This window comes from Equus przewalskii, chromosome 16 (assembly GCF_037783145.1).
Source record: "Equus przewalskii isolate Varuska chromosome 16, EquPr2, whole genome shotgun sequence".
In the NCBI taxonomy this organism is placed as follows: domain Eukaryota; kingdom Metazoa; phylum Chordata; class Mammalia; order Perissodactyla; family Equidae; genus Equus; species Equus przewalskii.
The window spans coordinates 7,057,079-7,082,361 of NC_091846.1; the positions used below are offsets into that span (position 1 = coordinate 7,057,079).

Genomic DNA, 25,283 nt, shown 5'->3' on the forward strand with positions numbered 1-25,283 from the left:
TCCCTGAGTGCATCTCTTTCCTGAATGCAACCTCTTGTGTTTATAGTCACAGGGGCATTGTTACCTCTCGGATTCCAACAGAATGGGACATTTACGACACCCTGCTACCTCCCCTACCCCCATAAAAGTTGATTCAGGGAGACATTTAGGGAAGAAATAGACAGAAGACAGATGTGTTTCCTTCCCCAGATGCTGAGGAGCTTCAATTGTTCTGCATATGTAACGACTTTTTATGGCTCCTTGCAAATGCCTCTTTTGACTTTTAAAAAGGTGCCAAAGTCAAATATAGGTAGTTACTGTGAACGTTTTAGCAACATCACCGGAAGCTCCAGCTGGCTAGAAATCCTCTATCAGAGGATAAATAGTAAGCATACATCCCTTTCCCATTTCACAGATGTAAGTCTGACTTCTTTGTATTTATATTTAAGATTGTGCAAAACCTACAAAAACCTAGAGTGTCTTATTCAGACAACAAATGCCTTTTATAAACACTTAATGGTTCAATAATTATTTTAAAGGCAATTCATGTAATTAAAACAAAAAGAAAATGAAATTAGTGGAAATTGTGGACTCTCACTTTTTTCTTTACAAATATTTTATTACTATATTTTTGATTTTGTATAGCACTACAATTTACAAAATTTTTTGATGTATAATCAACTCATTTACAACATTATTTTATCAATTAGTGCAATAATCTCTGAAGGACAAGTTTGGTTTTAGTGATTTTGATAATTTAGGTTGAGCTGAACAAGAAAATGTCTGGAATAGAGAGATTTTCCTGTCCTCAGCGCAGCATTTTTATCAGTGTTTTGCTGTGCTACCCTCACTTTAAAGATGGTCCGCCCGTTGTCTAACTCACTTGATTTGATCCCAGCACGTGGGATCATCAATGTGCACTTCTGACTGAATTTCAGAGGATGTGTAGAAGAGTAATGGGTGCTCCACAGACCTTCTCCCACTGTCATTTCTCCTTGAAAGCCTGGAGCTGAGAAACGAATCCATGATTGATAGAAGAATGGCAAGAGAGAGCAGAGTCCATGAGTCCATGCTTCCCAAGTCCTTGATACTCCCAGCCCCAAAATGCTCTTTTCTGGGTTCTCACCTCAGTTAGGTGTGCTCAGTGGCATGCTGGTAAATGTTTAGAAACCAGCTCTTTGGGGAGGAAAACAAGCCCTGACTTGTACTGTTTGTGATTCCTTTCTTCTGAACACTCCCACCCTGGCTGACTGTGACATCACCAAACCAGCACACCTCCGGCACACCTCTGTGTGCACTTCTGCTTCTGCTTAAATTACGAGTTCGGTGCCCCCATGTTTGTCCCTCCAGGGAGATTATAAGCTCAGTGAAGGCAAAGAGAGTGTCCAACAGGTCTTTACATCATCTATAGTGCCCGGCACAGGGTTCCATAGAAAGTTCCCCATAAATTGTCACCAGCATCATTAGTACTACTTTTATCACTGGTGCTGTTCTTGTTAGTTAATAATTATTGAATTCAAATTTACTCAGAAGAGCTTCTCTTGTATCATCTCGTTTGCTGATGAGGAACACAAGAACGTATTACAGACTACGGAAACAGCATGGTGGATCCTCAAAAAATTAAAAATAGATGACTACTACTGAACTGTACACTTAGAAATTGGTAAGATGATAAATTTGTGTTATGTGGGTTTTTTTTTAACCACCATTAAAAATTTTTAAAAATAGAATTACCATACGATCCAGCAATTCTACTTCTGGGTATATACCCAAAAGAATGGAAAACAGGGACTTGACAGATATGAGTACACCCGTGTTCATAGCAGCATAATTGACAAAGCCAAAAGGTGGAAGCAACCCAAATGTTCATTGACAGATGAATGCATAAACAAAATGTGGTATATATACAATGGAATTCTTATTATTCAGCCTTAAAAAGAGAATTCTGACAAATGCTACAACATGGATGAACCTTGAGGACATTATGCTAAGTGAAATAAGCCAGACACAAAAGAACAAATAGTGTATGATTCCATCTATATGAGGTATAGAGTGGTCAAATTCCTTGAGACAGAAAGTAGATGGTGGTTGCCAGGGGCTGGGGCAGGAGGCAATGGGGAGTTAGCGTTTAGCGGATACGGAGTTTCAGTTTTGCAAGATGAAAAGAGTTCTGGAGATGGATGGTGGTGATGGTTGCACAACAATCTGAATACACTTATCGCCACTGAACTATACGGCTTAAAATGATGAGGATGGAAACTTTTGTCATTTGTATTTTACCACAATTTTTAAAACTTTTAAAAGGATGTATTAGAGAGAATAAATATATTTATTGAAAGAGTTATCAGAATTATACTCATTCAATGTCTGGAAACCACTAAGCGACATGTATTTATTTCCCAATCATTCCTCCTCTTGCTCTTTTCCACTCTGTGGAGCATCTCTTCCTCCCTGTTCCCTCTCTCTTCTCACACCATTTCTCTTGTCCATTCCTGATTATGGATGCGTATACATCATCATTTGCAAACAATTCTCAATCATTAGAGTGATAAAATTCTTCTTCATCTCACCCACAATGACCAGTGTCATCACTCTGCAGAAACACATCTTCCGTGGTTTCCCTCATCAGGGAGTTAGGGGAAGCCAAATAGCTGTCTCAAATGAAACCTCATAACCCTCCCAGCCTTCGAATCTCAGGACAGCAGACGAAGGATGAGATAGAGCGGGGAGGCAGGAGGACCACATTTCCTTCAGGCCCCACCTGCCTGTGAAGGCTCTCAGAAGAGAGCTTTGAGGCACCCCCACTGCTCTGCAGGTGGCACAGTGAACTGGAAGCCTAGAGACTGGTCTCCTCATTTCAGCTCAACCACTGAATTGTGTTACTTTAGGCAAATCATTTCCCTATATTCAATCAACATTTTCTTTTAAAACTCCACTTTCTAATTTATTTATCCATACACTTGGAATAACACATTTCCTTACAGTTTTTTGTAAAGCTCAAATATATCAGGTTGTGCTTAAAAGCACAAAGTCTGATATGTGGCCACATGTGCAGAGCGTGACAGCCCTATGTGTTTATACACATTGGTATGAAGTATTATTTTTCTTTGGACGTTAAACCAGTAATCTCACGGCTGATACAGGCCTATAGGTATTTTGCCATACTGATTCAAATATGTAAAACACTTATTGTTATCATTAGCATCAAAAATGTTTATTAAATATTGATTAAATTTCCCTTTTTGTTGTGTGTTGGTCTCTGTAGTCTGGGTGATTATTTGTCTTTGCAAACAGTGAGGAGCTATGAGAGCAGGAATCGTAGTCCTATTTAGCTAAACCTGTTACTAACGTCCTGGGAAATGCTCTCAGTTCTAGGTTCTGTAGCTGATGTCTCATCTAACATCTCCCAAAGTTCTGGGTTGGGCAAAAGTTACAGAAGTTTCCAGTTTCTATTAAAGTCTTTTCCTGTGCTTTTATTAATTTAGGCTGTTGTTGCTATAATACATCATTTTATCCTCAGAGGTGAAATCTGTCTAAAATACAGACGGGAATATTTCAACAAGAATTTTCTTCCAACTACTTTAGCCCTCTGTCTATAACCATTCTGGCATGTACTCGGAGGACCGCTTCCCACTTTGCGTTAAGTGTTATTCAGTCCATCACTTCCTGTTGAGAGAAGGAAGTTCCAGGACGCAGAGCTAGTCCCCCGGGTGCTGCTAGTAGACGGTCATCCTCGGTTCCACCTTCTGGGAAGGAGGTCATCTTCACCTCTCCTCCTCCTTTCCACCAACCTCAGAAGGCAACTTGGACTTCTGGCCTCTAAAGATGAATATACTGACTGTGGCCCAACACCAGACACCTGGCTAAGCTCATGAAAGAGCCATTGGTTCAAACAGCCAGTTTTATATTCTTGGCCAGCTGTCGACCCTGCCCCGACCTGAGCTGGGGCTGGGGGAAATCAGAGGAAGGACTGAAGCAGTAGCACGTTCCAGGTAAGGCATGCTCACTCACCTTGTCTCTCCGGGCTTACAACCTCCTCAGGAACAGGAGGAAAGTGCCTGCTATGGGAAGATACCCACAAAACAGATGCGGAGGTGGAGGTACAGAGGGAGCAGACCCCCGATGAGATGGTTCTGTGAGGCCCTGGGGGATGTGGGCACTCTCAGTCCATTGCTCCCTACACCCTGGGCATTAACAACACGAGAGGAGTTAGAGAGCTAGATTTCCTAGAAAAAAGAGGATATTTAAACCTCATCAATTAAGCCCAACAAGGAATGCTTCCTCTTTCAAAAACTAAAACGCGTTTGTTGTCAAAAGATCTTTTCATTAAAGCAGTTATGTCAATACACCATCTGGGCACAAAGAAAAGAGTTCACTTGAATGTACGTAAATGATATTAGTGTTAAAATTATTCAAACTGTAGGTGACAGCTCTGTTTCAGCCACTGCTGCCTGCATTCTCTCTTCTCCAGGTCCCTCTTGGAAACCAGACTGTTGTATCTCGAGATTGCCTTTCCCCTGAGTAAAAGGAAGTAAGTTTGAGACTGTCTACTTTTTTTCAGGCTTCTCAGGTCAAGAAGAATTGACCTTAATTTTTTCTTGTTCAACCTATTCGTAAATATCTACCATGACTAGAAGGTACTTATGGAATAGAATTACTTATTAGTTGAGTATTTAAACATATTTTCCCTGTAGTATCTTTCAAAGAGCAGATTTTAGTTTTCAGAACTCCAGGATGGCTTCCAAATTAATAATTTGTTCGTTTCTTAAAACTTTTTCTTCCAAGATCACAGGTGAGGGTTCTTCTGCAAGAACAGTTTCAAAGCCTCTGATTCTTGCCTGCTGGAATAGCACGTGGTAGGACTGGCGCTGGGAGCAGGTCTAGACCAGTCCCAGCGGGCAGGAGACAGCACTCACTCATCTGCAGGATCCCAGCTCGTTCAACAAAAAAGCGAGAGTGGCAGATGGAGGACATGTTTTCATCTTGTTGCATCTTTAAACAGATGGACCCTTTTTGAAAGACATAAGCCCTGTTATCATTAAGAATTAGATCGTAGGAAAAATAAAACTTAAAAAATTCCATACTTGACCAATAAAGGGACTAACGCAGTAATTCACACAGGGTTAAAAAGGACATTTTTAGTCATTTGAGAAAGCATTACAAAATGTGTAAATCAAACTTACGTATCCTTGGACATGCCCTTTGATATTGGAATCTGAGTTTTATGATCTGCCCGTAATTACAGTTTTTGGTTAAGTTTTTAAGGAAGAGAAAATTAAACACTTTAAGAGCCAACAGCTTGTTTCTCAAGACGTGAGCCAGGGCGGATTTTTGTGGCTGCACTAGGCTTTCAGTCCCCAGTGGCTGGCACTCTCTTCCTAATTCTCAAAGCGCTTCCAGCCCTTCCTCTTTACGGCGACTGTGCTTCCGGCAGGGCCTGGGTGTAGACCTGCCCGCCCTCTTGCTGTGGACACGCTGTGCGGTCACAGCTTGGCCTGGAACTGGCCCAGGGCCGAGGCTGGGGCACAGGGCCGGGGCTGACACAAAGGGAGTGAGCCTGGACTTAGACGCTGGACAAATTACAAACTGAGGGCAGTCGGCAGGGGAAGCACACTTGCTCTGTCTGAAAGAATAAGGAGCCTTCTTAAATCACAGCTACCCTCGCTGCCACACACTTGACCGTGAGCGGACTGGCCGGCACAGGCAAGCAGGGGTCTTCCAAGCCACTTATTAAACACAGCCATTATTAATAATTATGTAAAATACGGAGCTAAGAAAACTTAAGGATGGTCACTTCCTAATTCACTTTTTACTACATTTTACTATTATTCATGTTCTTGAGGCTGTTTGGGGTACTGTAGCAGAGTGATAGAAATACCCTATCAGGGTGTGTTACCGGGCGTCTCTTCCCAATTCCATGTCAGTAGATGGAAATCAGCCACGGTGGGAGTGTTCACAGCCTAGAAATTGGCAAAATGCTACACATCAGAGTTTGGTTTATTGTTTTGTTGCTAGCGCAAACTTAAAAAAGTGATGGAGAAAATATTAATAAGACAGATTAAACTTAAAAATGTGTATAGCTGTTAAACTGTGAATAGCTGGAAAACTGAAAATACATTCCTTCAGTGTGTGAAAATATTATCTGATTTAGCAAAGAAGTCACACACATCATTGATGAATGACTGAGGTTTGACATAGTCTTTGTTGTTTTCCTTGTATCTTACTCTTGAACTGAAATATCCACTAACATTATGTTGAAACTACATTTGTTCATCAGCCATAACCATAGTTTCGCCGTGAATACAAGAGTTCAACAAAAATCAACCGAATGCCTTCTGTGAGAATCAGTCGGCTATATGGAATTTATAATCAAGAGTACTGTATATTTTTTATTTGTAAGTTGTGTATCACACATCTTCTAATATCAGTAAAATTTATAATAAACCTATATATTAAACACATTACGCACCCACACATGCACATTTTTACCCCTGAGAGCTGGGTGCTAAGTACCTGCTAGCATTTCACTGCCTACATGGGTGTGGTGCGTTCTAGACTTCTAGGACAGCAGCTTGCAAAACTTTTTTGACAGCAGCCCACTTTGACAAGCTAAAAACCTTAGGGCCTACCTACCTCGGTCAGTTTCCAGACAGCATAGAAAAAGAGCTCCTCAAACACATTCGGCAGAATTATGCATACTTTTGACTTAGCAATAGGGGCCTGGGTGGCTCACGTTCCAACCTCAGGGCATTTGTGTATTAACGTGTAGTGACTGGGGAAGTATAGGCAGAAGCTGAAATACACTACCACACACTTCAGGGTTAATCAAACAAGCCTGACAAACCAAACGGACAGGAAAGAAGCTAAAACAACAGTAAGGTATAATTTAAAAGCAAGAAAAGCAGCAATTGCAAAGCACGACCAGCTCAAGACGGCGCTGTTAAGGCGCGTTCCGCCCCCAGACTTGAGGAATCCCAGCTATGCCGCGGGTGCCACGGAGCCCAGCTTGCTCGCAGCCAGCCCTCTGGGAAGGGACCGTCGGGATGTTCCAGCCCTGTGCTAATTTTCGTTTGTGAATAATAAATTTTACTAACGCCTAATGATTCACTTCTTAGGTGACAAATAATTAGGCATTAGTCGTCTATAAAAATGAGAGAGTGTGGAACCACCTGTCATTTACACATGAGAAAGGAGGCAAGGACCTGAACCCTTGCCTCAGTTCCCTGCTCAGCACAAGTGGGCTGTGCGTCACCGTGAGCCCGGGCCTCACAGGTTCTGGGGAATTCGGTGGTCTCGCACGTAAATGCTCTCTCCACCAGACTTGACTCAGACTTTGGAGTCCTTGTACTAAATAAAGTCCTTGCTGATAGTCACTGACAATTAAGTGTGGTATTTTTGTAGGAGCATCAAATCCTTCAGTCATTGATTAGTCAGTGCTGGGGCCAACCTAGTCGCAGCCAAAGGCCACACTCTTCTCCATGGGGAAGGAAGGGCTTCCCCGGCCGCTCGTCACCAGGGAGGCCCAGCTCCATTCCAGGCCGAGAGGGCACTTGGGCAGACAGCCCCCGATCATCCAATGAGAGCCAAGTGACTGGTTATCTCCGCTGGGGAAACTCTGGGTCTGCTCTGGGGTGTGCTTGAAAGAGCTTATCTTCCTGTTTATTTGTTTCTCCTGATCGAAACAGCGTTGGCCCAGTGACAGACCGGCACCCGGAACTGATCTAGCAGCTGGACCTCCTCAGCTCTGGTTTAGAGCTGATTTGGGGGTTAAAGGTTACACTTTTTGAGAAAGGTAGTAAAACATTAATGATGGGTAAAGTTCTTTCTCTCCTGCCCCGTGAGTTAACTGGGTGATCCTGTTTGCTCTATAAAGTGAACTGTATTTGCTAAGGGTAATTTGAAATTGGCAGCGCAGATGACCTCCTTGATTTCCTCCTGCTGCTGGGCTGCTGTGTCGAGGTGAGCGTTGCAAGGCGTTTTCAGGCAGCTGAAAACAGCCTTGTCATGCCGAAGACCCACACTTAATCGAGTCCCTCCAGTGGGACAAATGCTGCATACCTTAAGAGACCCACTGAATTAGAGACTGGAGGACCCAAGATGTTAGGAGTCACAGGACTTCCCAGAGCCGGTACCTCATCCACAGACATGCTATCTAATGCAGGTACACAGTGCACAGTGATGCACAGTAAAATTGACAGCTGGGGAGTCTGATTGACTTTCCTCACTGCAGTCTCTGATTTTATTCCTGTTTCTGGTCCCTAGACTCCTGGGTGCCCTTGGACCATCCTTTCGATTCGCCATCTATAATGTGATGTATTTTTTTGTTCTTGTCTGTCTTTCCACTAGAATAGAAGCTACATGAGAGCAGGGCCTTGGCCCCGGTTCTGTTCATCGCCATCTGCCTAGGGCTTACAGCAGTACCTGGCACACAGTGGGCACTCAGGAAGTATTTGTTACTCGAACAAACGAATCCTATGACTGTTCTACACACGTTGCCCATTGCCTTCGTGGCACTTACCATCTCCCTGGGGAGACGTGGGTGCTACGTGGCACATGTGAAACAATGAGATGACAGGGTAAGACCAGCAGAGGCAGGAGCTAAACTGTGGGCAAGGCCGGCACACCTCAGCAGGAAGTCAGCGGGCCCAGTGGGCCAAGGGCTGAGCCTGGGCAGGCGCCTCGGCGTCTGCTGGGCAAAGATCAGGTTGGCACGGGGTGGGGGCTGGTCCAGCACAGAGGAGAAGGAAGCACATTCCAGGTTTCACTGAGGACGTAGGGAAAACTACTTATCCCCCAAATTTAACTGAATTCTGTCTTAGCTGACTTCAAGAGCAAGGCCAAAGCCATTTGTAGCAGATTATCCCCAATCTGGATTTGAGGCTGCCAACGTGCACACCATGCTGAGGCTCTTACAGTTCTGTTGTCTGTGGTATGAGACGTGGCTTTCCTAAACCCAGCCCAGAAGGCCTCCTCTTCCCACGCTGGGAGGCTGCTGAGAAGGTGCCCCAATCAGTGGAAGCATCTGAAGGATCCTCACTCTATAAGCTGAGCGAGAAAAACCCTTATCAGTCATCCCATTTTAAAAACGTCTCTTGTAATGAGTGTTCAAGAAGGGAGCGCCTCCTGAGCTTAGAGAGGAGGCTGTTTGCTTATTTGAGGATGGAAGTTTGTGTGCAGAAAACCACACGCACCTCACTAGGCACAGCTGATGCAGCTGGGCGAAGCTCTCCATCACCGTCCAAGCTGTTTGGAACAGTCCCGTAGACGCAGGTGACACTGGGGCTTGGAGTAGCCGACGGCCTAGGCGCAGGCCCAGCTGCTGTGCAGGCCACACTCTGAAAGTCTGTCCCCCACGCCTGGGGACTGCACTCTGCCGTCTCAGAATGCAGCGTGCATTGCTGGGGGCTGCACCGTGAGAAAAGTCTCGCACGACATGACGGATGCTTCCAGAGAGGCAATATGAATCCCTGACACCTACAAATCGATCCTCTAAGTCCCGTATCATCTCTGATGAATTAGGTTTATCCTCGACAGAGAGAGTGCAGCTGCACAGCATTTGGCAGCCTCGGAGAGCAATCTGACTAATTTCTTATTATTTTCTAACAATAGAAAAATCCAAATATTTAATTGAGGCAAATAGTAAATCTTTCAGGATCATGATTACCCAATTTGATTGTTTACTTTAATCAAATTACAAACTAATGATCAAATTTGGATTTGATTATGTACCTATAAAGATAACCAAGGAGCCAACGCAACTGTCAGTCAAACCCTTTTCAGACAATAGCTAGCATTACAACACACCAATTACATTTTTATCAGGTAGTTAAGTTAATTACCTGTGGTAAATGTGTTAGCGGAACAACTATAGATTGCTGTAAACGTTTGCTGACCACTTTAAAATGCTGCCCGGCCAACCGGGAGGAAACAAGGGTGCAAGAGTATGCAGATGTATTTACACCTGTGTAAAACCCCATAAAGTTTTCAGGCTGAAACCTGTGCGTCCTTTTCCCACCACAAGATGGCTCTGTATGGTTTCTTCTCAGAAGCAACATGACCTCCATGGCAAATTGGTGTTTGTGAAGCAGCGCAAGCCCTGGGCAATGATATCGTCAAAACTGGATGGTCAGCTTGAAGCTGTGTCTTCGGCCTCCCTTCCTTGGCGAGTGGAACCCTCTCCTTACTCCCGTCTCCCTCAAGCATCCCGTGCCCTTGGCTTCCCTCTGTGCCAGGTGGAAGCAGCGCCTGGAGCCTGCACCCTGGCGGGGCCTCGGCCTGCTGTGTTCATTGATGTCTTCCCAGTGCTCGCAGCAGGGCCTGAGGTGGTACTTGGAAATTCTGCGCCTGCTTCCTCATGTGCTGCGGGAGGCCACCACAGCCAGGGATGTCACCGAAAACCACGTGCTGAGTCAGTGTCGAGTCCATGTTGATCAGCCTCCACACGAGGGTGCCCTGCCTGAAGTTCTCCCCCACATGGAACGGTGGGCGAGTGTGACGTTTTTAATGTATGACGCATCCCCTTTGGCTACTGATATTAAGATAATCCCTTTTCCAACTCCCTGAACTTGTGTAATTCCAAACTTCCTCTCAGGTAGGAATGCTGGCCTCGTTCACAGTCCCTCACTGATCGTTCCCAGGCCGCGCCAGCTGCTACCAGTCCGCCTTTTTTGGAAGTCTGTGGAGCGATCTCATGGTCTCCAAAGTGTTTTCTTTTTCTACCAGCCTCCAAGCCTCCAAAACTGTGTCACTGCCTTTGACCCTTCTGAGTGCTGACCATGGATGAACATATTTAATTCTTTCTTTGGCTTCTTGACTCTGCCGAATCAGTTGCCATTCAAACTTCTGCTTTCCAGCATCCAAAATTTTGTCGCCACAATCTTATCTCTTGTTCTTTTGCCCTCCTGGGATAATACGCTTGCTTGAAAAAATCCTTCCTGTATTTTATTAGGGCTTCAGGAGGAGGCAGTAAATGCTCATGTTCACTCTGCCATTTTTTTTTTTTTTTTTAAAGATTTTATTTTTTCCTTTTTCTCCCCAAAGCCCCCCGGTACATAGTTGTGTATTCTTCGTTGTGGGTTCCTCTAGTTGTGGCATGTGGGACGCTGCCTCAGCGTGGTCTGACGAGCAGTGCCATGTCCGCGCCCAGGATTCGAACCGACGAAACACTGGGCCGCCTGCAGCAGAGCGCGCGAACTTAACCACTCGGCCACGGGGCCAGCCCCTCACTCTGCCATTTTTAATGAGAAGTGAGCCCTCTGCATTTAGTACCTCATTTACTCATCACAATAACCCTATACTGTTATTATCCTCATTGTTCAGATGAGGAAACTGAGGTTCAAAAGAATTGAATAACTTGCCCAAGTCCACACAGCTTGGAGTAGGGGTGGAGCCAGAATCCAATTCCACGTGGTCAGACTCCAGCATTTATCATGCCTTTCCTCTAGAAGAGAGGAGGTGCTGGCAATAGAAGAAATGATGGAAAGTCTGCTTAAGAAGCAATTAAAGCCCTAGGTACACTGTGCATGTGCACAAACACACACACACAATGTAGTGACCACCTCCTAGTCATGCCGTTGGTGAGGGAGGGATCCGCCACCCCAAACAGTACGAGGTAGCTGAACACATGGCACCTGACACTGGAAAGATGAGATGACAGCAGTTTATCAGCCATATACTCACAGCTTGGGGGAGGAGGACACACTGAACCACGCAGGGGCACATAGTGGTTGTTCTCAGGAGCAGAGCGAACCTCTAGGGGCTGGAGGAGGCAGGGTTTGTAGTAACAACAGGGTGGAGTACCCCTGGGTTCCCACAAGAGGATGTGATTGGTTTGTTTAATTTCATAGGCAGGCAAGGAGGCGAAACCGATTCAGTGGAGTGCATTAGGTCCGGCTGACAGGGAACTAGCCAGAGGGGAGCTTTTCCTGCTTGGTGGGGGACATACCTGGCCAGAGTCGGGGAGATCACAGTTAGACCTTTGGGGCCCTGTGCTCTAAGATGTCAGAGCAGCACATGAAACTTTAGGTCTTACAACATGCACACGCACACTCCTTGCTAGGGCCAGTTTTCCCTTCCTTCTTCCCAACAGAAGCTTGGACTTATACCCAATGAAGAGGATAAAACATAGGGTCTCTGGATTGATGGGAATCTAGCACAGTGGAGGGCGGGAGAGATGGAGGGAAAGTTTATCCAATGAGCAGGGAGACTCCCAGTCTCCTCCTCCACAAAGCTTCTGAGATTCTAGCAGCCAGAAGCGTATGGTCTGCAGAAACCTGGGGAACATGACCAGCCCGAGAGGAAAGCCCTAAAAACACTGGGGTTCCCTGAGGACTGGCCCAGCTTTCAGTCATCACCCACGTGTACAGGAATTTGATTGTTTTTTAATTAAATATGAGAAAGCAGCTAAGGATCACCACATAGCTGTGGAAAGTCTCTAATATAAGACATGGGTCAACACGAAGGGAAGAAGGCATGGTGGAGGAAACAGAAACCACGCAGGGAGGCGAAAATCCAAATCTACTACCATTAATATCCTCAGACCAATCAGAGAAGATACCACATGCATGAAACAAGAATAGGATGCTATTTAAAAAAAAAAAAAAGGAGGGCAAATTAAAAAAATTTTAAAACATGATAGGAGAAAATATAAAACATAAAAATAGTATAGAATATTTTTAACATTCAATAGAAGGGTTAGAAGATAAAGCTGGGGAAATCTTCCAGAAAATAGAGCAAAAGAGAAAAAGAAATGAAAAATAGGAATAAAAAGATGAGAATATTAGATAATTAGGGAGCATCATTTAAGAAGCGATGCAAGAAAATCTCCCGGGATGCAGCAGATGGGTTTCTAGGCCCAAGAGCCCGCTTTGTGGCCAGCCCAGTGGTAAAAATAGGCTGCACCAAGACATGTCACAGCATATCCCTGTGAAATTTCAGAACACTAAGGAGAAGGGGAGGATTCTATGAATTTCCAGAACCCTGGAGGAAAAACAAAATCAATAGAGGCATATGTAAAGATCAGGAATCAAAATGTCGTCAGAGTTTTCAGCACAATGCTGGAAGCTAGAAGGCCATGAAGCAATGTCTTCAAAACACTGAGGGAAAAAACATTTCAAACCTACAATTCTATACTCAGCCAAACAATCAATCATGAGGGTAGACAAAAGATATTTTTAGATGTACAAGGTCCCCCACATTTTACTTCCTACGTATTCTTTCTGAGGAAACTACAGAGAGCTCCACCATGATAAAAAGAGGACCAAGAGGGAAGAAGACTGGAGTCTGGGACCAGGAGGGGTGAAGGGAACCGAGGGATGACACAGAGAAGGCGTCCAGGACGGTGGCTTTGAGCAGGTCCTGGGAGCCGCCAGGCCAGACTGGAACAGGTCAGAAGTGCTCCGGGAAAAATTTCTCCAAGAGGGTAAAACTGATGGAATACCAGATGTGTCTGAGTATAATGAGAGGAGATTTAGATAACTGGGGGCGAATTTAGGTTGAATTAGAGATAAATATGTAAGATACAAAAGACCAGGGAAACAAAAAACCAGACAGTTTTTGACTCTGGATAAAATAAAAAGTTTTGCAAGAAGGAGAGAGAAATCACAGTTTACCACAGGGATCAGCTGTTCACAGCACTGATCGAATGGTATCAGAAGAACACTGAAGACTGATCTGACTAAGATCATGGCCTGATCCCAGCAGCTAACGTGGTGCTTAAGAGCATGGACTCAGGCCAGGCTGCCTGTGTTCAAATCTGCATCCACTGTTTACTGGCGGTGGTTGGGCCACTTGCTTAACTACTCTGACTCAGTCTCCTGATCTGTAATATGGGGATTATAACAGACCCCAGGGTTTGGGGAGAGTATTGAATTAATACGTGTGAAATGCTTAGAACAACCCCTGGTGTGTAATAAGTTCTGTGTAAGAAGAACCTAGTATTGTTATTTTATAACCATTTAGGAGAATGGAAGAGGGGGGAAGGGGTGTGTGTGTGTGTGTCTTAATCTTCATATTCTATAGGGGAAAATCAATAGAAAATGCCTAAAACTGAAAAATCAGGCAGCAGCACTGTCAGAATGTTATTTAGAGACGTAAATGAGCATACCAGAAAGGAAGAAAGAAAGGAAGGAAGAAAGGAAATAGAGCTAAGATGAATGTGAAATGGTTGTTTCTGGAGAACATGAAGGTGGAGGGCGTCTGGGCCGGGTGGGGGTGGGTGGGAGCATGTGGTTTTCCTTAACAAACCTCAGAAAGTGACTCGACTCTCAGTTCCCCAGAAGCAGACCCTGAGAGGAGAACTCGGGTGCAGGACTCACGGAGTGCTCCCAGGGGAAACAGTAGAGGACAAGGGGGAGCCGGACAGGGGAGGAGGAGGCCAGGCCCAGACTCAGGGTGACCCCGCTGCAGGTGAGGTTGCTGGGCCGGCCTCTCCCACACCTCTGACTAAGGGCCAGCCACAGAGAAGGAGGCCCCTGCAGCCCCAGGGCACACCTCGGGAAAGGCCTGGGTGCTGGCGCCCTGGAAGGCTGGTGACAGATCTCAGAAATGCTAAAAGATCTGTGTGGCGGCCTTTAAATTGCTAAAGGTCCTAAAAATACAGTTTAAACTCTCCAATTTGCATCTCTAGCCAGACTCTCCCAGGCTTGTCAAATGGGATGGGCAATAAACCACGCTTGTTCCACCAAAGGGGGCTCTGGAGGCCTATGGCTGGAGGGTGCTAATGTGGCCTTCCTGGGAATATCCGCCAGTTTTTTTTTCAGGTACCCAAACACCTCATGTGTACTTTCAAGCAGAAAGTAGAGGAAGCACTGTGGGGTGGAGTTCTTTCTTGAACCCCTGAAATCACTCAACAGAGAGAGGCACTCCTTCTGCATCGTCTTAATGCTGAGGGGGCTGCTGCTCAAGAAACTTATCCTAGTTATTTTTTGTCCCCCCTCCATGCAATTTAAGTAAAAACAATAGTGCTTAAGTAAATGTTAGTGCAATTACAATATTCAAACAGCACTTTTTGCAAATACAACCAGCAACTAAAGATTCTTTATTGCTCAAAACAACTTTGAAAGATAAAAACCAGGGCTTCAATATCCTCCAGAGGACATTGGCCTACTTCTCTCCCAGATTTGCATACTTTCACTTATTGCTCAATAGACATTTAATAAAAAGTCTGTGATGACGTGATTAGAACTCACAGAAAGTCTTTCTTCATCATCACCCCTCCTGTAAACAAGAGGTGATCACACTCTAATGTTTTTAACACTTTTTATCACTAAAATGGCACTGGTCCAGGTGCCCCAGTTGTCGGCTGGAAGGCTCCGGGGTGCACCCCCTGAGCATCACATGGGGCTGGCACCGCATCTCACACAGAGGTCCCGGTAAATATCTACAGGAACCAACCTTAAGCCATTATATGCAGGTTCACTCCCATTATCACTGGTACTTTAAACACAGGTGGCTCTGTGGCAGTCACGGGAGTATCATAGATTGTAAGTCTCTGTGGGAGAAGAATAAATCAGCCACTTGTTCATGGACAAGATTACTGTCACAGACCATCCCACAGGAGAACAGTCTCCCTTCTGGATGACAGTGTTGGCTCTCCTGGGCAGCCCACCCTTTGGAATGCTGGAGAACACCACTCAGCTGGAAACAAGCCCCACTGGAAACAGTCGCTAACTCCAGGACTTAAAATTGTGACCACAAAAAACAACCAAAAGATTTAATTCCAAACCAAATTGCTGAGTGTTACTTTTGAAAATTTTTTTTCTACTCATCCTCTGGAGCAGGAATTCTTAGCTTGGGGTTCAAATGATGCGAAATTATGTGCAATTATTTTTTGCTTAGATGTGTATAGGTATTTTCTGGGGAGAGGACCTTGAGGATGACCCCCCAGTTGTAGTGATGGGCAGCGAGATGACAAAGGGAGAGCTTTTGGTGTGCAATGGAGTATTTTTTCTACATTTGGTAGAGGAAATACCCATATAAACCTATTATTTCTTTGACCCTATTTCCACTGGGGAAAAGGCCTGGAAAAGAGAAAAGGCAAAGAGAACCGTCTCATTCCATCCAGCTGCAGATAGACGAAGGCACTTTCTCTTTCATATAGGAGCGGGGACCTAGACAGGAGAGGGAGCAACTGTTCCCACAGGTGCTCCAATTCCAATTTTTAGAAGATTAACATTTGAGACCAGCTATTTTCTCTTCTCCTAGGTGAGTGAATATTACTAGAGGTCATTTTAAGATTCTGGGGAAAGTTTGTGGCATCACAGACATTAGAACAGTGGTTTTCCAGGGTACATCCTGCAAGTTCTCAAACAAGGCCCCAGACATCCAAAGGACCACGGAGACCCCTCCCCTTCCCACGGCCTCTCCATGCGACCCTCCACCTGAAGAGAGATGGTTCCTGTCTCTGAAGCTCAGTCCAGAGACCAGCAAGAAAGGATTGGATGAGGCTGACTCCATGCTTTCATCATCTCCTTTTTGTCTTGCACTGCTGGTCAGTCAACAGAGAGGCTGGGAATCCCCTTTTGGACTTTGGAGTAAGATAAACTCAGTAGTTTGAGAGCTCCAACAGGGAGAGAACCTGCTTTAAGTTTAAAACCCTATCTCCCAGGGGCTGGAGGCTACCAGCCTCCTGGTGGTCTGGGCTGGGAGCCTAGGCTTCCCCATTCTCTCTGGCAGGGCTGACTTGAAAAGAGACTCTTGGCATATCACCTTTCTGTTCCCAATGGAACCTTGGAGGTGCCTTGTGTCTGCAGAATTGGGGGTTTTATAACTTAGCGCACTTCCAGGTACAGCACCTGCATCCCATCAGCCGACTTCCTTTGTCCATCTCTCCTCCATACCTCTCCCCTCATTAATTAACCCAGTAATTTAGCAGCTACTTAGAGAGGGTTATATAATAGGCCCTGCTTGGCATTTCCAGGAACTGGATTACGGAATTTCTCTCTTCCAGTCTCTGACTCAGAAGAAAGGCTTAGTAATGTCAAGAGAAGAGAGACCACTGGAGGCGCATGCGAATCATGTGGCCAGGGTGAAGAGGCGGTGGCATTTGTGAAAGGTTGGATAGGCTGGGAGTCACTGTTCGTGTACCCCAGAGAGTCCCAGGAAGGTGACAGTCATGACCACACAGTGGAGGAAATAAAAGCACAGAATCCTGTGTTCGGAAACAAGAGAGGGAGTCTGGAGCACTGGCCCCGGAGGGAGCATGGTGCCCCGAGGTGTGCTTCCCTGTCTAGGCTGTTCCCCATCTCCATAACGGGGCACTCTAGCCTCTGGGACCTCGCTTTCTAAGGAGAATTAATAAACACTTTTTGAGTGAACGGATGTCACAAAGAATATTTAAAAAGTTGCCATGTCCCTGCTCTGTGCTGCGAGGTAAGCAGGACAGACGATTCGGAAGTTCCAAGAAGGGTGCAGGTTTCACTCTAAAATGTAGGTGATAAATAAATGGTGCCACTTATTAGCAAAGGGCCTACTGAACAGGACCATATGGAGCCCACAGTTGTGGGGACAAGAAGAGGTCACGGAGGGTGGGAGCCTTAGGCCTGCGTACACAGGGCTGTGGCTATTGGACCGTCCACTGACGCAGACCTCCCTGCCCATGGGCACGGGGCCTCCTCATCTGTGAGAAGGAGTCAGAAGGTCTGCCTCACAAACTTGGGGGAGGATGAAATGAGATGATGTATTTAAAGCACATAGTACAGAAATTGGCCCAAAACTGACCTAGAATGATTGAGAAGAAAGGGGGGAGGCAGTATTTCAAAGCCAATTCATAGGATACAGGGAAGCTGTGAAAGGTGCGAGAGAAATAAAAATAAAAACATATTGGCATGCTAGAAAGCAATAAGTCTTTTGTTCAAGTCAAAAATTTACGTTTAATATGTGAAATGTTATCAGGACCAATAAACGTCTGACCCAGGGAAATGCCATAGCAACTTCCACTACTATTTCTGCGGCTTCATAGCAGTGGTGGGAAATTTACTGATTCAGTCAAGAAAGATTTATTGGCACCCGCCTTGTGCTGGGCACTGCGCTGGGTGCTGTGGATACGGTGGTGGATGAGATCCATGGAGCATGCCCTCAGCGCTTGCACGCTGCCGGGGAAGATTAATTAAAGAATTGTGGTAACGGCAGTAACATGTGGTAAGCGCTGTGAGGAGGGAAGCCCAGGGGATGGCAGAGTATGGAGCAGGGCCACTTGGCCAACCGGAGCGGTCTGGCAAGCTCTCTGGAGGAACTGACCCCTAAGCTGCCACCTAACAGATAAGTTGACATTTGCTAGTTTTGAGGGACAGTAGGAGCAAGAAGGGGAGAGTGACGCAAACCAAGAGAAGAGCGTATGGGAGGTCGGAGGGAAGTGAGAGATGGGCAGGCATGAGTGATGAAGGAAGCTCCCCGTGCTTGGACAGCATGCAAGTGGTGAGAAAGGAAGCCTGGAGATAACGCGGCTTCTCTGAGGCCTTGCCAGGGCACTAGTAAGGAGGGGGAGCTTTATCCTACAGGCTGCGGGACATCACTGAATCTCTGGCATCTGAGAAGGATCCCTCAGCAGTCGTGTGGAGAAGATTGAAGAGACTGAGCCTGGTGGCAGGATGCATCTCGAGATCAGGTGGGACAATGGCAGACTGGACCGAGATGGTGGCACCGGAGGTGAAGAGAGATGAACGGATTCTACCCCTAAAGTAAACCAAGAAGCCATCCGTAAATGGGGCGAGGACTCCCTCCAGATGCCAGCTCCCCCTCTGCCAGGGGTGACTCTGGTGGCTCAGTGAAAAAGCTGGCAGAGGAAATTATCGAACACAAAAATCTTGCATGGCCACAGATAGAAACTGTGTACATGCAAGCGCCTGACCCTGTGGGTAATCAGAGAGCAATTAGGCCTCACTCACTAGATGGAATCTGGCTCCTCCAGACTAAAATGGATCTGAAGTGGGTGGGAGTGATTACGCACAGGCCTGTGGCGGTACAATTACGGCTGCGGGAAAATGCAATGATCAGACTGAAGCAAGAGGAGCGCTAATTAGAGAGGCCAGGCTGGAACTGCAAGATGAGCAGATAATCAAGAAGAGAAATGGTGCTAGGCCTGAGCACTGTCCGCCGATGATTCCAGGAGAAGTCTGTTCCAAAGAACAGACGCTGAGAGAGGGCGAGAAACCTGCTGACAGCGTGCCGCTGGGAGTGAGCACAAAAATACAGATGACAGCCTGGGGGACCTCTCCTAACTGGGCCATTAGACAATCAGTGACTCCTGCAGGCTTCCTGGGAGATGGGGGGAATTATATTGAGGATGTGGCCCAGGGGTGGAATCTCTCTTGCTCAATCTCCAGGCAAAGTGGAGGGAACTTTTCTTAACTGCTGTCTTCCAGCTCACTTTGGGCTGACCTTGGCCAATGCAATAGTGCTCATCCACTCATTCCCTTTTTGTTTGAGCCAGAATTTGAGAAGCTAGTGTCGGTAACAGTTTGCAGATGCATCGCACTTCATGGCTGACAAAGGTGTTCGCACAGATCACAGTAATCATGGCGATGAGAGCTAATTCCTCTGAGCACAGAGCAATTCCTCTGAGCCATGCCTTTTTGCTACGTGCTTTAAATGTGTTTTCTCGTTTAATCCTCACAACCTGTGAGGTAGGCACTATTGTCCTCAATTGACTGATGAAGAAACCAAAGTACAGAGAGGTGAATTAACTTGCCAAGTTCTTACGTGACGCCCACAACGACTCTGTGAGGGAGGTAGGGCAGGGTCTCCTCTATTTTATGGATGATCAAAGCAGGTTGGGAAGAGTTGCCCAAAGTCGGGCCCAGGTAGTCAGTGGCCATTCGTGCCCCACCCAAAAGTCTTTCTACCACGTGCCTACAAAAGCAGCAGCAGAGCTGTTGTTCTGCTTCTTCAAGTTAAAGGTGTGTTTCAGGGATGGTGTCCTGGTGCCTTGCCTGATCCACAAGGACAGTGGCCCTAGCTAACCACGTTGGCTGCGTGGGACTAGTCTGGGAGAAGTAAACATTGGAAGATAAGAATAAAATTGGGATAAAAGGGACCACACACTGAAGATCTTCTAGGACAGTCCACATTCAAGCTATTTTGTCCAGTTATCACCATAATTGTACTCACTCTTGTCACACTATGTAACTGATTTTTGGATAGGAAGAAATTTGTGTAATGGATGGATGCTGGGTCAGAGTGCCCTCTCCTGTCAGAATACTCCTTGTGCAGATGCTCTCTCCTTAGGGTGTCTGCTAGGTCTAGAGTTATTTTGTGTCATGAAAGACTGACTTTATGTATTAGTTATGCTGCGTAACAAATTACCCCCAAATTTAGTGGCTTAAACCAACACACATTTATTATCCCACAATTTCCACGGATCAGGAATCTGGGCACGGCTTAACTGGGTTCTCTGCTTCAGGGCCTCTTCCAGGCTGCAATGAAGGAGTCAGCCAGGGTTAGGGTCTCATCTGAAGGTTCGACTGGGGAAGTACCTGCTTCTAATCCCACACGGCTGTTGGCAGGATTCAGCTCCTTGAGGGCTACAGGACTGAGGGCCTCAGTTCCTAGGTGGCTGTTGGCCAGAAGCCACCCTCAATTCTTTGCCCTGTGGGCTTCTCCAACATGGTAGCTTATTTCATCAATGTACCAAACAAGCCAAGAAGGTAATGGAGGAGAGTGTGCTAGGAAGATGCAAGTCCCAATATTTTGTAACCTAATCACATCCCATCACCTTTGCCTTATTCTATTAGTTAGAAGCAATTCATAAGGTCCAGTCCACACTCAAGGAGAAGGGTAATCACAGAGGGACATGAATACCAGGAAGCAGTGATTATTGGGGGCTATCATAGAAGTCTGCCAAACTCTACTCTGGTTTAAGAACGGAAGGCATAAGTCAGCAGCAAGTCGGGGGAAAAAAAGAAAGGCTACTATTGTTTGATCACTTATTATGTGCTGAGCCCTGTGCTAAGCACCTCACATGAATTAATTGTTTCATATAATTCTCACAACAATCCCGTGGCATAGATATTATTAGCCCCATTGTACAGATAACACGGAGTTCAGAGAGATTAAATAACTAGCTCAAGGTCAAATAGTAAACGGTGGAGCTAGGATTCAAAGTTAGGTCTGCCAAACTTCAAAGCCCGCTTCTAACCACCACCATCACTGGTCTGCCTTTTCACCTGTGCACCTGCCGCCTTCTTTCTGGTGCCATGGCCAGCACTGCGAGCCCAGACCTCACACTCTGCTGACAATAATGACCTCTGAGTGTGCCTTCCCGACTCCAGGACTCGCCCTTTTAATCCTACTAGATATCCTCTTTCTTTAGTGCCATATTTGTTAGTGTGAGAAGGTCTAAGGCCTGCCGGGAAGGAAGCGATCTTGAGAGGTCAGGAGCAGTTTGGGGGAGGATAGCCTCTAAACAGAATTCTCTCCACATGGTTGGGGAGTGGACCGATTTGATCCCTGGACACCCATTTGCTGATGAGATCACAGACACTCAGGGGAACTAGAAGGACCAGGGCCTTCCTTGGGTACAAGTGAAGATGGGGAGGTAAAACCACCCATGATGGGCCTTTTAATAAATGCAGGGGTGAGAGATGGAAGAAGCCATGGGTTCAGTGAGCTGGGTGGATGATGGCCCCGCTCACTGAGACAAGAAGACCCGGGAGGGTGCAAAGGGAGAGAGGAAAGCAGTTTTGAATATGCTGAATTTAAGGGTCTGTGGATATTAGATGACTTTAAGGAAGTACTGTTCATCTTGCTGGATCTGATAATAGAATTGAAGATAATACTATGTATAATATCTATAACCTCTTAGAGCTAATTAACAAAATGAGATAATACAGCAAAATGAGATGATGTATGAGACTGCTTTAAAATACTCTAGCAACACCCAAGTTCTCTTGCGGCCTAGGCTTGGAACCAACACACTGTCACTTCTAACTTATAGGGCCAAAGCAAGTCACACAGTTGATACAGAGTCAAAGAGAGAGAAAATATCTCCAGTCTCCTACATCGGAGGAACAAAGGGTGGGTAAAAAGCTGAGGGTAGTAAATGCAATTTTGTAGCTAGAACAGGCATACCAGAGTTCTGTTTGTGTTAACCTTTTGGCTTGATCTACAAGACTCACAGCCTTAGCTCTTTCCGGCTGAAGCTGTTTGGGCCTGAGGAAGAGCCTGAACCCCAGGTGGGCCAAAGATTCTCCTTCAGGAGTCACTAGCCATGGGGAGTTGAGGCCAGATTATGTAAGGTCGGGCAGGGCTGTTTGAGTTGAGCCAAAGCTCTTGGAAAACCACAGTCACAGGGGCAGAAACTCAGTGTCACAGAAGAAGCTGAGAAAAGAGCAGAGATAGGCAGGGATGATCCGAGACCCAGGACTGTGAGGGGAGGAAGCCTGAGGAGGGGAGGGAGGGAGGGAGAGAGAACACATGCATGAGCAAGTGAGTGAGCTAGCAAGACACAAGCACAGACAGGGACACACGTACACAGGAAATGAATGGAGTAGTCTAAGAGATGCTTGGAGAGCAAAGGAGTGAGGCTAAGGAAGACAGCCGAGCCGAAGAGTGGCAGACTGAGAAACAGACCGTGTGCAGGCAACTGCCACCCTATGCGGTCTGTCCGCAGCCGGTGCAGTGAGAGTCCCTCGCGTCGCACGTGGATTAGTCTGAGTGGGATTATGGTCCTTGCACACGAAAGATTCCTTGATGAAGACATTCATGTCAAACTTTTAAGGTTTCACACAGTGCTTTCATGGGTATGTTCATTTAACTGACTATATTAATACTAAGATGGCCCCCAGTGTATGCAAGTCACCTCACTACTGAGGGTCCAAAGATTATGATCCAGTCTCTGCCCTTATGAAGATTAAATCAAGATTAGGGAAACAGGAAATTGTATGTCTGAATGGTTAAAAGTAACCCAACACAGTCAAGGACTGTCTACTCAGTGCTACAGAGAGAAAGGGCTGCAAAAGTTCAAAGGCAGGAGAGACGCATGGGGGTGGCAGCAGTCAGGGAAGGATCATCTAGAGGCAGTCAGACTTGATCTGGGCTGAGAATTGTGCCCAGGGGAGGAAGCGGTATGGAGGGGCCTGAGCCCAGGGACCCCACTGCCTACCTCAGTGCTATTACCTGAATTGCAGGAATAATAGCAAGAGGAATAATAATGCTCTGCAATTACCAGTCTTGCAAACTCAAACCTAGAAAGTCTCAGAGGTTTAGGGAGATGAGGCTGGCGAACGTAAAGGTAGGAAAACTCGTTGAGAGGCTGTTGCAGAAGTCTGGGCCCAGAGCAAAGAAAAGCTAGACAGAGACGGACAGCACAGGTGCAAAAGTCAGCCAGGCCCATGATGAGCAGAGGAAGGAAGAGGATCAGGGACTCCGATTTCACTGGTGTGAGCGGGGGCCTTAGGTGTCATCATTTTCAAAACCTTCTGGGTGACTCTAATGTGCAGCCAGGGCTGGGAACCATTGTTCTGCGTTTTCATGAGTGGGAGACAGAATTATACCCCTGTAGACAAGAAGAAAGTGGGAAGTAGGTATAGCCAGATAGAGATAGTGAGATTATTTGACTTACGATGTTGAGTTTGAGGTGACTGCTTGATGTTAATGTAAAAAAAAAATCCACTTGTCATTTAGAAATGTGGGTCATTGGAACAACAAATTGGGGAGTAAACTGCAGAGAGGAAAGAGGTGGAACAATGGATCTGTTCAAAGGAAAGAAAGAGAAAGAAGAAGAAAGGCACAGCCTGGATCCTATTAGCTGCTTTCCATGCAGAATTGTTGGGAGAACCGAAAGTTGGTGGGAAACGTCCCTCACACAGGGGGTGGCACATAATAAATGGAACTATGAGTTAATATAATCTCATTCCCTCCAAAAATGACTCTAACAGGTGGGGATTAACAGTCGAGTTTAAAGGTGAGAAAGGAGATTCAAAGAATCTTATCCAAAGTCCTACAGTTAGTAAATTTAGAGTTAGGATCCAAAGTCAGGTGACTGAGGCTCAAAGACCAGCTCTCCCACTACAGTAATCATAGCAGAGGGCTGAGCACGGAAACCTGGGCACCAAGCTAAGGAGGTGGGAGGAACAATTGGCCAAGGAGACGGGCAAAGTCAGGAAGGCAGGAGGAAAGCCATGGGTGTACCACATGGGGTCAGGAGGCCAAGAGAAGGGAGGATCTTGAAGAGATTCACCATGTACCCTCGCCATGTCCACGGTGCAGTGGGCGTGGGGAGGAGAAAGCCAGAGACAACACAAGGGAAACCATTTAAGACTTTTGGAGGTGTAGGAGGGATGTGTGCGGACTCGTCCCCTGGAGAGGGCCTAGAGTGGCGAAGGAGAAAAGCAACAGGTGGATGCGTGTCCTAGACATGCGTCCCAGACACCCTCTCACAGTCCTCATGAGACCCTATGAGACAGGCGCTATTATCATCATTTCCACTTGACAGGTGAGGCTCAGGAGTGAGTACCACGTGAGGATTCCAGTTCAGGACGATGAAGGCCAGGCTTCTTTTCAAAACTGCACTCTTCTGCAGGGACCTGTTCATCACCTTCAAACAAGGCCTTGCTTAATGACTTGGAATAACGCAAGACATGAAAATTACATACCCGGTGGAAGGTCACACAATCCATCCTGTCGTTGTTATCCTCATCCAAGGACATCCTTTAAACACGTGGTCCTCATAAATCAAGATACCCATATCCATTCAGGCCTCTAAACAGTGCTTCCCAAATCTTAATGTGTGTCAAATCACCCAGAGATCTCTGATTGAAGTAGTTAGAGGTTCTGATTTCTAGTGATGCTGCTGGTCCACAGTCCACACTTTGAGCAGCAAGGCCTTAGGGCAGTGGTTCCCAAACTTTTCTGCACATTGGAATCACCTGGAGAATTTCCAAAACTACTGATACCTGTTTCCCACCGCTAGGGAATTGTGATTTAATTGGCCTGGGGTATGCTCTGGGCTTGGAATTTTTAGAAGATCCCCATGTGATGTAAAGTGCAGGCCAGTTTAGGAGCACTGTCCTCCTGAGGCTTGAAGAGGCAGCCTGTAGAAAGCATGCAAGGAAATGAATCGATAAAGATGACGAACCGATAATGCGGTAAGAATACAATAGCTTAAACTATGCAAGGTCAGTACTTTGAAGAGGGTAGTGGCAGTTGGGAAACACGTCACACTCAAGCAGCGCCTAGGAATCTGTCGTGCCTCTGAGGCACGAGCGCCTGTTGCTGGGAAGACGAAGCCCTCGGCTCCCTCTCGTACACAGCACCCGCTCCTCACCGGTAGCGGGCGGGGCGCGGGCCGGCGCAGGCCTTCCTGGAGC

General features: G+C 46.2%; 1 long non-coding RNA gene across 2 annotated transcripts; it reads right to left on the reverse strand.

Moving 5' to 3' along the window:
• Positions 1 to 3,079: 3,079 nt before the first annotated feature.
• On the reverse strand, positions 3,080 to 25,276 carry LOC139076418 (uncharacterized). Of its 2 annotated transcripts, none has more exons than XR_011528022.1 (3): positions 25,100 to 25,276; positions 24,570 to 25,007; positions 3,080 to 4,988 (listed from the first exon to the last, which is right to left on the reverse strand). It is a non-coding gene; the product is annotated as an uncharacterized lncRNA (long non-coding RNA). The 2 variants fall into 2 exon arrangements; XR_011528023.1 differs by lacking the exon at positions 3,080 to 4,988 and adding an exon at positions 20,292 to 20,390 and having other exon boundaries at positions 25,100 to 25,263.
• Between the last annotated feature and the right edge of the window lie 7 nt (positions 25,277 to 25,283).